The sequence below is a fragment of the Pantherophis guttatus genome, chromosome 11 (assembly GCF_059756535.1).
Source record: "Pantherophis guttatus breed Tessera chromosome 11, ASM5975653v1, whole genome shotgun sequence".
Taxonomy (NCBI): domain Eukaryota; kingdom Metazoa; phylum Chordata; class Lepidosauria; order Squamata; family Colubridae; genus Pantherophis; species Pantherophis guttatus.
This window is the reverse complement of record NC_142073.1, coordinates 13,425,072-13,437,978: the sequence shown is the minus strand read 5'-3', so window position 1 is coordinate 13,437,978 and position 12,907 is coordinate 13,425,072. Positions and strand designations below refer to the sequence as shown.

At 40.4% G+C, this 12,907-nt stretch overlaps 1 long non-coding RNA gene across 1 annotated transcript in view; it reads right to left on the bottom strand.

The window, feature by feature from the left end:
- Positions 1 to 11,892: 11,892 nt before the first annotated feature.
- The window catches only part of LOC148112284 (uncharacterized), a 260,798-nt gene continuing 259,783 nt past the window's right edge, over positions 11,893 to 12,907 (bottom strand). Inside the window, exon 4 of the long non-coding RNA XR_015729575.1 lies at positions 11,893 to 12,619. This is a non-coding gene — a long non-coding RNA (uncharacterized LOC148112284). The remainder of the gene's footprint in view (positions 12,620 to 12,907) is intronic.

Here is a 12,907-nt window from a genome sequence, read left to right as displayed (position 1 = left end):
GGACCCCAGGATGAGTTTCGGGATAAAATTCCATGTCTAAAAATGGTGTTGCTTCCACTTTTTAAAAATTGAGCCTTTTTGGTGCCTGGGGAAGAAAACGCATGACTTTACGGTCAGGAAAATGCTGCCCAGGAACCCAAATGTTTTTGGAAGCCAATTTTTTTTTTGAATCCAAATGCAAAAACGGACCCCAGGATGAGTTCCGGGATAAAATTCCATGTCTAAAAATGGTTTTGCTTCCACTTTTTAAAAATTGAGCCTTTTTGGTGCCTGGGGAAGAAAACGGATGACTTTATAGTCAGGAAAATGCTGCCCAGGAACCCAAATGTTTTTTGAAGCCAATTTTTTTTTTTGAACCCAAATGCAAAAACGGACCCCAGGATGAGTTTCGGGATAAAATTCCATGTCTAAAAAGGGTGTTGCTTCCACTTTTTAAAAATCGCGCGTTTTTGGTGACTGGGGAAGAAAATGCATGACTTTACGGTCAGGAAAATGCTGCCCAGGAACCCAAATGTTTTTTGAAGCCAATTTTTTTTTTTGAACCCAAATGCAAAAACGGACCCCAGGATGAGTTTCGGGATAAAATTCCATGTCTAAAAATGGTGTTGCTTCCACTTTTTAAAAATCGCGCCTTTTTGGTGCCTGGGGAAGAAAACGCATGACTTTACGGTCAGGAAAATACTGCCCAGGAACCCAAATGTTTTTTGAAGCCAATTTTTTTTTTGAACCCAAATGCAAAAACGGACCCCAGGATGAGTTTCGGGATAAAATTCCATGTCTAAAAATGGTGTTGCTTCCACTTTTTAAAAATTGAGCCTTTTTGGTGCCTGGGGAAGAAAACGCATGACTTTACAGTCAGGAAAATCCTGCCCAGGAACCCAAATTTTTTTTGAAGCTAATTTTTTTTTTAACCCAAATGGAAAAACGGACCCCAGGATGAGTTTCGGGATAAAATTCCATGTCTAAAAATGGTGTTGCTTCCACTATTTAAAAATTGAGTCTTTTTGGTGCCTGGGGAAGAAAACACATTACTTTACGGTCAGGAAAATGCTGCCCAGGAACCCAAATGTTTTTTGAAGCCAATTTTTTTTTTGAACCCAAATGCAAAAACGGACCCCAGGATGAGTTTTGGGATAAAATTCCATGTCTAAAAATGGTGTTGCTTCCACTTTTTAAAAATTGAGCGTTTTTGGTGCCTGGGGAAGAAAACACATGACTTTACGGTCAGGAAAATCCTGCCCCGGAACCCAAATGTTTTTTGAAGCTAATTTTTTTTTTTGAACCCAAATGCAAAAACGGACCCCAGGATGAGTTTCGGGATAAAATTCCATGTCTAAAAATGGTGTTGCTTCCACTATTTAAAAATTGAGTCTTTTTGGTGCCTGGGGAAGAAAACACATGACTTTACGGTCAGGAAAATGCTGCCCAGGAACCCAAATGTTTTTTGAAGCCAATTTTTTTTTTTGAACCCAAATGCAAAAACGGACCCCAGGATGAGTTTCGGGATAAAATTCCATGTCTAAAAATGGTGTTGCTTCCACTTTTTAAAAATCGCACCTTTTTGGTTCCTGGGGAAAAAAACGCTTGACTTTACGGTTAGGAAAATGTTGCCCAGGAACCCAAATGTTTTTTGAAGCCAATTTTTTTTTTGAACCCAAATGCAAAAACGGACCCCAGGATGAGTTTCGGGATAAAATTCCATGTCTAAAAATGGTGTTGCTTCCACTTTTTAAAAATTGAGCCTTTTTGGTGCCTGGGGAAGAAAACGCATGACTTTACGGTCAGGAAAATGCTGCCCAGGAACCCAAATGTTTTTGGAAGCCAATTTTTTTTTTGAACCCAAATGCAAAAACGGACCCCAGGATGAGTTCCGGGATAAAATTCCATGTCTAAAAATGGTTTTGCTTCCACTTTTTAAAAATTGAGCCTTTTTGGTGCCTGGGGAAGAAAACGGATGACTTTATAGTCAGGAAAATGCTGCCCAGGAACCCAAATGTTTTTTGAAGCCAATTTTTTTTTTTGAACCCAAATGCAAAAACGGACCCCAGGATGAGTTTCGGGATAAAATTCCATGTCTAAAAATGGTGTTGCTTCCACTTTTTAAAAATCGCGCGTTTTTGGTGCCTGGGGAAGAAAATGCATGACTTTACGGTCAGGAAAATGCTGCCCAGGAACCCAAATGTTTTTTGAAGCCAATTTTTTTTTTGAACCCAAAAGCAAAAACGGACCCCAGGATGAGTTTCGGGATAAAATTCCATGTCTAAAAATGGTGTTGCTTCCACTTTTTAAAAATTGAGCCTTTTTGGTGCCTGGGGAAGAAAACGCATGACTTTACAGTCAGGAAAATGCTGCCCAGGAACCCAAATGTTTTTTGAAGCCAATTTTTTTTTTTGAACCCAAATGCAAAAACGGACCCCAGGATGAGTTTCGGGATAAAATTCCATGTCTAAAAATGGTGTTGCTTCCACTTTTTAAAAATCGCGCCTTTTTGGTGCCTGGGGAAGAAAACGCATGACTTTACGGTCAGGAAAATACTGCCCAGGAACCCAAATGTTTTTTGAAGCCAATTTTTTTTTTGAACCCAAATGCAAAAACGGACCCCAGGATGAGTTTCGGGATAAAATTCCATGTCTAAAAATGGTGTTGCTTCCACTTTTTAAAAATTGAGCCTTTTTGGTGCCTGGGGAAGAAAACGCATGACTTTACAGTCAGGAAAATCCTGCCCAGGAACCCAAATTTTTTTTGAAGCTAATTTTTTTTTTAACCCAAATGGAAAAACGGACCCCAGGATGAGTTTCGGGATAAAATTCCATGTCTAAAAATGGTGTTGCTTCCACTATTTAAAAATTGAGTCTTTTTGGTGCCTGGGGAAGAAAACACATTACTTTACGGTCAGGAAAATGCTGCCCAGGAACCCAAATGTTTTTTGAAGCCAATTTTTTTTTTTGAACCCAAATGCAAAAACGGACCCCAGGATGAGTTTTGGGATAAAATTCCATGTCTAAAAATGGTGTTGCTTCCACTTTTTAAAAATTGAGCGTTTTTGGTGCCTGGGGAAGAAAACACATGACTTTACGGTCAGGAAAATCCTGCCCCGGAACCCAAATGTTTTTTGAAGCTAATTTTTTTTTTTGAACCCAAATGCAAAAACGGACCCCAGGATGAGTTTCGGGATAAAATTCCATGTCTAAAAATGGTGTTGCTTCCACTTTTTAAAAATTGCACCTTTTTGGTTCCTGGGGAAAAAAACGCTTGACTTTACGGTTAGGAAAATATTGCCCAGGAACCCAAATGTTTTTTGAAGCCAATTTTTTTTTGAACCCAAATGCAAAAACGGACCCCAGGATGAGTTTCGGGATGAAATTCCATGTCTAAAAATGGTGTTGCTCTCACTTTTTAAAAATTGAGCCTTTTTGGTGCCTGGGGAAGAAAACACATGACTTTACGGTCAGGAAAATGCTGCCCAGGAACCCAAATGTTTTTTGAAGCCAATTTTTTTTTGAACCCAAATGCAAAAACGGACCCCAGGATGAGTTTCGGGATAAAATTCCATGTCTAAAAATGGTGTTGCTTCCACTTTTTAAAAATCGCGCCTTTTTGGTGCCTGGGGAAGAAAACGCATGACTTTACAGTCAGGAAAATGCTGCCCAGGAACCCAAATGTTTTTTGAAGCCAATTTTTTTTTTGAACCCAAATGCAAAAACGGACCCCAGGATGAGTTTCGGGATAAAATTCCATGTCTAAAAGTGGTGTTGCTTCCACTTTTTAAAAATCGCGCCTTTTTGGTGCCTGGGGAAGAAAACGCATGACTTTACGGTCAGGAAAATCCTGCCCCGGAACCCAAATGTTTTTTGAAGCTAATTTTTTTTTTTGAACCCAAATGCAAAAACGGACCCCAGGATGAGTTTCGGGATAAAATTCCATGTCTAAAAATGGTGTTGCTTCCACTATTTAAAAATTGAGTCTTTTTGGTGCCTGGGGAAGAAAACACATGACTTTACGGTCAGGAAAATGCTGCCCAGGAACCCAAATGTTTTTTGAAGCCAATTTTTTTTTTGAACCCAAATGCAAAAACGGACCCCAGGATGAGTTTCGGGATAAAATTCCATGTCTAAAAATGGTGTTGCTTCCACTTTTTAAAAATCGCACCTTTTTGGTTCCTGGGGAAAAAAACGCTTGACTTTACGGTTAGGAAAATATTGCCCAGGAACCCAAATGTTTTTTGAAGCCAATTTTTTTTTTGAACCCAAATGCAAAAACGGACCCCAGGATGAGTTTCGGGATAAAATTCCATGTCTAAAAATGGTGTTGCTTCCACTTTTTAAAAATCGCACCTTTTTGGTGCCTGGGGCAGAAAACACATGACTTTACGGGCAGGAAAATCCTGCCCCGGAACCCAAATGTTTTTTGAAGCCAATTTTTTTTTTGAACCCAAATGCAAAAACAGACCCCAGGATGAGTTCCGGGATAAAATTCCATGTCTAAAAATGGTTTTGCTTCCACTTTTTAAAAATTGAGCCTTTTTGGTGCCTGGGGAAGAAAACGCATGACTTTATAGTCAGGAAAATGCTGCCCAGGAACCCAAATGTTTTTTGAAGCCAATTTTTTTTTTGAACCCAAATGCAAAAACGGACCCCAGGATGAGTTTTGGGATAAAATTCCATGTCTAAAAATGGTGTTGCTTCCACTTTTTAAAAATTGAGCGTTTTTGGTGCCTGGGGAAGAAAACGCATGACTTTACGGTCAGGAAAATCCTGCCCCGGAACCCAAATGTTTTTTGAAGCTAATTTTTTTTTTTGAACCCAAATGCAAAAACGGACCCCAGGATGAGTTTCGGGATAAAATTCCATGTCTAAAAATGGTGTTGCTTCCACTATTTAAAAATTGAGTCTTTTTGGTGCCTGGGGAAGAAAACGCATGACTTTACGGTCAGGAAAATGCTGCCCAGGAACCCAAATGTTTTTTGAAGCCAATTTTTTTTTTTGAACCCAAATGCAAAAACGGACCCCAGGATGAGTTTCGGGATGAAATTCCATGTCTAAAAATGGTGTTGCTCTCACTTTTTAAAAATTGAGCCTTTTTGGTGCCTGGGGAAGAAAACACATGACTTTACGGTCAGGAAAATGCTGCCCAGGAACCCAAATGTTTTTTGAAGCCAATTTTTTTTTGAACCCAAATGCAAAAACGGACCCCAGGATGAGTTTCGGGATAAAATTCCATGTCTAAAAATGGTGTTGCTTCCACTTTTTAAAAATCGCGCCTTTTTGGTGCCTGGGGAAGAAAACGCATGACTTTACAGTCAGGAAAATGCTGCCCAGGAACCCAAATGTTTTTTGAAGCCAATTTTTTTTTTGAACCCAAATGCAAAAACGGACCCCAGGATGAGTTTCGGGATAAAATTCCATGTCTAAAAGTGGTGTTGCTTCCACTTTTTAAAAATCGCGCCTTTTTGGTGCCTGGGGAAGAAAACGCATGACTTTACGGTCAGGAAAATCCTGCCCCGGAACCCAAATGTTTTTTGAAGCTAATTTTTTTTTTTTGAACCCAAATGCAAAAACGGACCCCAGGATGAGTTTCGGGATAAAATTCCATGTCTAAAAATGGTGTTGCTTCCACTATTTAAAAATTGAGCGTTTTTGGTGCCTGGGGAAGAAAACACATGACTTTACGGTCAGGAAAATGCTGCCCAGGAACCCAAATGTTTTTTGAAGCCAATTTTTTTTTTGAACCCAAATGCAAAAACGGACCCCAGGATGAGTTTCGGGATAAAATTCCATGTCTAAAAATGGTGTTGCTTCCACTTTTTAAAAATCGCACCTTTTTGGTTCCTGGGGAAAAAAACGCTTGACTTTACGGTTAGGAAAATATTGCCCAGGAACCCAAATGTTTTTTGAAGCCAATTTTTTTTTTGAACCCAAATGCAAAAACGGACCCCAGGATGAGTTTCGGGATAAAATTCCATGTCTAAAAATGGTGTTGCTTCCACTTTTTAAAAATCGCACCTTTTTGGTGCCTGGGGCAGAAAACACATGACTTTACGGGCAGGAAAATCCTGCCCCGGAACCCAAATGTTTTTTGAAGCCAATTTTTTTTTTGAACCCAAATGCAAAAACAGACCCCAGGATGAGTTCCGGGATAAAATTCCATGTCTAAAAATGGTTTTGCTTCCACTTTTTAAAAATTGAGCCTTTTTGGTGCCTGGGGAAGAAAACGCATGACTTTATAGTCAGGAAAATGCTGCCCAGGAACCCAAATGTTTTTTGAAGCCAATTTTTTTTTTTGAACCCAAATGCAAAAACGGACCCCAGGATGAGTTTCGGGATAAAATTCCATGTCTAAAAATGGTGTTGCTTCCACTTTTTAAAAATCGCGCTTTTTTGGTTCCTGGGGAAGAAAATGCATGACTTTACGGTCAGGAAAATACTGCCCAGGAACCCAAATGTTTTTTGAAGCCAATTTTTTTTTTGAACCCAAATGCAAAAACGGACCCCAGGATGAGTTTCGGGATAAAATTCCATGTCTAAAAATGGTGTTGCTTCCACTTTTTAAAAATCGCGCCTTTTTGGTGCCTGGGGAAGAAAACGCATGAGTTTACGGTCAGGAAAATACTGCCCAGGAACCCAAATGTTTTTTGAAGCCAATTTTTTTTTTGAACCCAAATGCAAAAACGGACCCCAGGATGAGTTTCGGGATAAAATTCCATGTCTAAAAATGGTGTTGCTTCCACTTTTTAAAAATTGAGCCTTTTTGGTGCCTGGGGAAGAAAACGCATGACTTTACAGTCAGGAAAATCCTGCCCAGGAACCCAAATTTTTTTTGAAGCTAATTTTTTTTTTTAACCCAAATGGAAAAACGGACCCCAGGATGAGTTTCGGGATAAAATTCCATGTCTAAAAATGGTGTTGCTTCCACTATTTAAAAATTGAGTCTTTTTGGTGCCTGGGAAAGAAAACACATGACTTTACGGTCAGGAAAATGCTGCCCAGGAACCCAAATGTTTTTTGAAGCCAATTTTTTTTTTTGAACCCAAATGCAAAAACGGACCCCAGGATGAGTTTTGGGATAAAATTCCATGTCTAAAAATGGTGTTGCTTCCACTTTTTAAAAATTGAGCCTTTTTGGTGCCTGGGGAAGAAAACACATGACTTTACGGTCAGGAAAATCCTGCCCCGGAACCCAAATGTTTTTTGAAGCTAATTTTTTTTTTTGAACCCAAATGGAAAAACGGACCCCAGGATGAGTTTCGGGATAAAATTCCATGTCTAAAAATGGTGTTGCTTCCACTATTTAAAAATTGAGTCTTTTTGGTGCCTGGGGAAGAAAACACATGACTTTACGGTCAGGAAAATGCTGCCCAGGAACCCAAATGTTTTTTGAAGCCAATTTTTTTTTTTGAACCCAAATGCAAAAACGGACCCCAGGATGAGTTTCGGGATAAAATTCCATGTCTAAAAATGGTGTTGCTTCCACTTTTTAAAAATCGCACCTTTTTGGTTCCTGGGGAAAAAAACGCTTGACTTTACGGTTAGGAAAATATTGCCCAGGAACCCAAATGTTTTTTGAAGCCAATTTTTTTTTGAAACCAAATGCAAAAACGGACCCCAGGATGAGTTTCGGGATGAAATTCCATGTCTAAAAATGGTGTTGCTCTCACTTTTTAAAAATTGAGCCTTTTTGGTGCCTGGGGAAGAAAACGCATGACTTTACAGTCAGGAAAATGCTGCCCAGGAACCCAAATGTTTTTTGAAGCCAATTTTTTTTTTGAACCCAAATGCAAAAACGGACCCCAGGATGAGTTTCGGGATAAAATTCCATGTCTAAAAGTGGTGTTGCTTCCACTTTTTAAAAATCGCGCCTTTTTGGTGCCTGGGGAAGAAAACGCATGACTTTACGGTCAGGAAAATACTGCCCAGGAACCCAAATGTTTTTTGAAGCCAATTTTTTTTTTGAACCCAAATGCAAAAACGGACCCCAGGATGAGTTTCGGGATAATATTCCATGTCTAAAATGGTGTTGTTTCCACTTTTTAAAAATCGCGCCTTTTTGGTGCCTGGGGAAGAAAACGCATGACTTTACGGTCAGGAAAATACTGTCCAGGAACGCAAATGTTTTTTGAAGCAAATTTTTTTTTTGAACCTAAATGCAAAAACGGACCCCAGGATGAGTTTCGGGATAAAATTCCATGTCTAAAAATGGTGTTGCTTCCACTTTTTTAAAATTGAGCCTTTTTGGTGCCTGGGGAAGAAAACGCTTGACTCCGGGGTCAGGAAAATGCTGCCCAGAAACCCAAATGGTTTTTCAAGGCAAATTTTTTTTTGAACCCAAATGCAAAACCGGACACCAAGATGAATTTCGGGATGAAATTCCATGTCTAAAAATGGCTCTGCTCTTCATTCTGCTGGCTCAGCCTTCAACTGAAGCAGTTATGGGAGGAGACGGGCATCTATAAAAAGGCAAACTGATTGCAGCAATTAGAATATCTTGACAGCCCCATCAGCTGACAAGCAGGGAAGGAGAAGAGAAGTTAAAACAGCAACTCCATTTACCCCAAGTAGGGGGTTCCTGATTGTTCTTTAGAAGTTGTATCAAGCCTAACATACAAATTAAGGGGTTCAAAGGCATACTTGGTTGCTGTGGTTACAGATAGCAAAGTGTCAGCTATTATGAATGAACCAATGAAAACTCTTGATGTTTCTCTCTGTTTCTGACTGTCTGCCTATCCGTCTGTCTGTCTGCTCTCTCCCTCTCTCTCTGTGTGTCTATGTCTCTCTCCCTCCCACCCTCTCTCTCTTTGTCTGTGTCCCTCCCTCCCCCCCTCTCTCTCTGTCTGTGTCTCCCTCCCTCCCTCCCACCCTTCCTCTCTCTCTTTGTGTCTATGTCTCTCTCTTCCCACCCTCCCTCTCTTTGTCTGTGTCCCTCCCTCCCCCCTCTCTCTCTGTCTGTGTCTCCCTCCCTCCCTCCCTCTCTCTCTGTGTCTGTGTCTCTCTCCCTCCCTCTCTGTGTTTGTCTCTCTCACTTACTCACTCCCTCTCTCTGTGTCTGTGCCTCTCTCCCTCCCTCCCTCCCTCCGTCCCTCCCTCTATGTCTGTGTCTCCCTCCCTCCCTCCCTCTCTCTGTGTCTGTGTCTGTGTCTGTGTGTGTATCCCAAAGAGTGCAGAACAGCGGGAGAAATTAATGGGAATCGTATCTACTTTGGTGCCTGTTCTTTCTGCAAAGCTAAGCTCTCCCTCATTTCAGTTTTAAAAATTCCTATTAACACCAAAGTGTATATAGCTGGATGTTTTTTTAAAGGAGAAGAAGGGATTCATTGTACCCTCTTGAGCTGGAAATTTGAGAAGAGGAAATGCCTGTTGAAAATAGCGGGGGGGGGGGGGAATAAGAGTATGTAACTCTGTTCTTCAGATGTTCACTGAAACCTAACAAGGGTTTCAGTGCGAAAGAGTCCTTCCATTTCTGCCACCATCTTTTAGGCAGCCAGTGGGTTTGCTCATGAACTTTATTTGACTAGTTTATTTATGCAAAGATGATAACTAGTTAGCTAGACAGACGGGCAGATAGGTCATGATGAGAGAGAAAGAGGGGAAGAGAGAGATATAATAGAGATAGATATGTTGTTGTTAGTTGTGAAGTTGTGTCCGACCCATCATAACCCTATGGACAACGTTCCTCCAGGCCTTCCTGTCCTCTACCATCCTCTGAAGTCCATTTAAGCTCATGCCGACTGCTTCAGTGACTCCATCTAGTCACCTCATTCTCTGTCGTCCCCTTCTTCTTTTGCCCTCAATCTTTTCCAGCATTAGGCTCTTCTCCAGGGAGTCCTTCCTTAGGTGGCCAAAGTATTTGCGTTTCAAGCCAAGCCCACAGAACTGATAATAAAAAAAATTGGATTTCACCACTGGGTTCCACCTAGTCAATCAAATGGAGCTTAAATGACCTGCTGGCCATTTATTTCTCCTAACAATAGCAACAACTCCCTTGCATTTCTTTCTAAAGCAAAAACACCCTTAATTTCAGACAACCAACTGCTTCTGTACTGTATTTCCATCTTACCAACTTGTAGACCCTCATGAAGATTGTTTTCCATATCAGCCTAGGCCTGAGTAGTTGCCCCTGAACTTGAATTAGGTATTAAAATCATACTGATGAAACTTTATTCCATGTATTCTAATGACCAACAACAATAGTTCACTTAGACATTGTGTATGGAATATCCTACATTTTTGGGAAGAACTTGATGCCTAAGAAGACAAACATCAACTAAAGATTTGGCAGATTTCCTTTATGAAAGGAGGAGAAGGAGGGAGGAGGAGGAGAAGGAGAGGGAGAGGGAGAAGGAGAAGAAGAAAAAAGAAGGGGAAGAAGAAGGAGGGGGAGGGGGAAAAAGAAGGAGAAGGAGGAGGAGGAGGAAGTAGTAGTAGTAGTAGTAGTAGTAGTAGTAGTAGTATTTTTCAAGTATTATATAAAAACAGAGAGGAAGCTCTGGAATGTTCTTTTGTTTAAAGTTGAATAAGTGCCATCTCAATTTAAACAGCCACCCATTCCTTATAAAATAAACTCATCCATGCTTAAGCTGTTCCCGGAAAGTCTCTAGTTTTCTCAGACATGGATAACAAATTCTGTCTACTAAAAGTTGAGCAGAAATATTGGATCTGGTATTAATCAAAATTGCCTTTCTGCCATATTTATTAAACTCAAAATATGCATCAGTAACTTATTTTGATAAGGGGAAAATGCAAACGATATCAAAGTCTGAGGCAAATTGTTCATGTCCTAATGCCAGAATTAATTTTAGATCTTTTGTTTTGTTGATGTTTTCTCATTAAACTAGAATTTAAGAAGGCAAAGCAGACTAAACGTGCAGCCAAAAGAAAAAAAATGAAAGAAAGAAAAGAACGGGAAAATCCATTTATCCTTCTTCTTGCATAAAGCTACTCTGATTCCACCTCGTGTCAATTTGGCTCATTTCTTATCAATGATATACTGACTACACGTAGTCCTCGACTTACAAGCATTGATTTAGTGACAGCTGAAAGCAGTGGTGAAATCTAAAATTTGTTACTACCGATTCTGTGGGCGTGGCTTGGTGTGGGGGGGAATGTGACTGGATGGGCATGGCCATTTTTTTTTAACTTTTAAAACCATTTTCTCTACCTCTTCAGCAAAAAAGAAAAAGGTTTTTTTTCTTTTAAACGCCTCTGCCGATCCCAGCTGAGTTGCCTGATCGGCAGAGGCATTTAAAAGAAAAAAAACCTTTTTTTCCTTTTAAATGTCTCTGACGCTCTAAGCTGAGTTGCCCGATCAGGGTTTTTTTCTTTTAAATGCCTCTGCCAATCCCAGCTGAGCCGCGCAATCATCAGAGGCTTTTTTTTTTTTACTTTTAAAAGCATTTTTCGGCAGAAGAGGTTGTAGAAAAAGTGCTTTTAAAAATAATAAAAAAAAAGCCTTTGATGATTGTGCGGCTCAGCTGGGCATGGGGGGGGGGCAGGGATTTTTGCTACCGGTTCTCCGAACCACCCGCCTCCATTGCTACAGGATCGGGTGATCCGGTCCGAACCGGGAGCATTTCATCCCTGGTTCAAAGTTACCATGAGACTGAAAAAGGTGACTTCTGACAGGTCCTCGCACTTACGGCTGATGCAGATCCCCACGGATCTCCATTTGCAACCTGCCTAGATGGCTTCCAATGAGCAAAGTCAATGGGGAAGCCAGATTGGTTTAATGACGGCAGGATTCACTTAATAACTGCACTGATTTGCTTAACAACCGTCACAAAAAAGGTCATTAAAATCAGGTGTGACAACTGCCTTGCTTGCTTAGTCAAGGACTATCTGTACAATTTCTTTTTTATATATATATAAACTTTTATTAACATTTAAAATCCAAAAATACAAGTTTAGTTTTAGTTTTAGTTTTTATTATATTTGTATACCGTCCTTCTCCCGAAGGACTCAGGGCAGTGAACAGCCATGATAAAACAACATACAAGACAAAATTAAAAAAACATATTAAAATAATTCAATCTTTGGCCAAAATTAAAACTTCCAATTAAAACCATTTTAAACCACTTTTAAAACCCAATTTGAAATCATTTATCCCATCAGACTGGCTTGCTGAGATAATAGGGTCTTCAGAGCTCGACGGAAGGCATGGAGGTCGGGGATCCTTCGTATGTCCGGGGGCAATTCATTCCATAGGGCAGGAGCCCCACAGAGAAGGCTCTCCCCCTGGGGGGTCGCCAGTCGACATTGTTTGGCCAATGGCACCCTGAGGAGGCCCTCTCTGTGTGAGCGTGTCGGTCGGTGGGAGGAAAACGGTGGCAGAATGCGGTCCAGTAGGTAACCATGTCCTAAGCCATGGAGCGCTTTAAAGGTGGTAACCAAAACCTTGAAGCGCACCCGGAAGACCACCGGGAGCCAGAGCAGCTTGCGCAAGAGGGGTGTTACATGGGAGTGCCGAGTCACCCCCATTATCACTCGCGCGGCTGCATTCTGGACCAGGTGGAGCCTCCGGGTGCTCCTCAAGGGGAGCCCCATGTAGAGAGCATTATAATAGTCCAGACGGGAAATGACGAAGGCATGAGTGACTGTGCACAAGGCATCCCGATCCAGTTAAAATACATCTATAACAAAAATACATCTATAATAATTATACAATTCAACGTCTTTCTGACAGTACGTAATTTTCAACTTCCTTCATTTATTCCCACATATCCCTATTTAATCAACATATTTAAACACATTGTATATCTTATTTTATTCTATACATTCCTTATTTTTAATTTCTATCCATTGATATCAATTTTCCCAAGTTAAGTAGTATTCCGAGTCTTCCTTATTATTTAATTCTAAAGTAAGTTTGTCCATTTCTGCACATTCGAAAATTTTCTGGATTATTACTCCAGCAATTT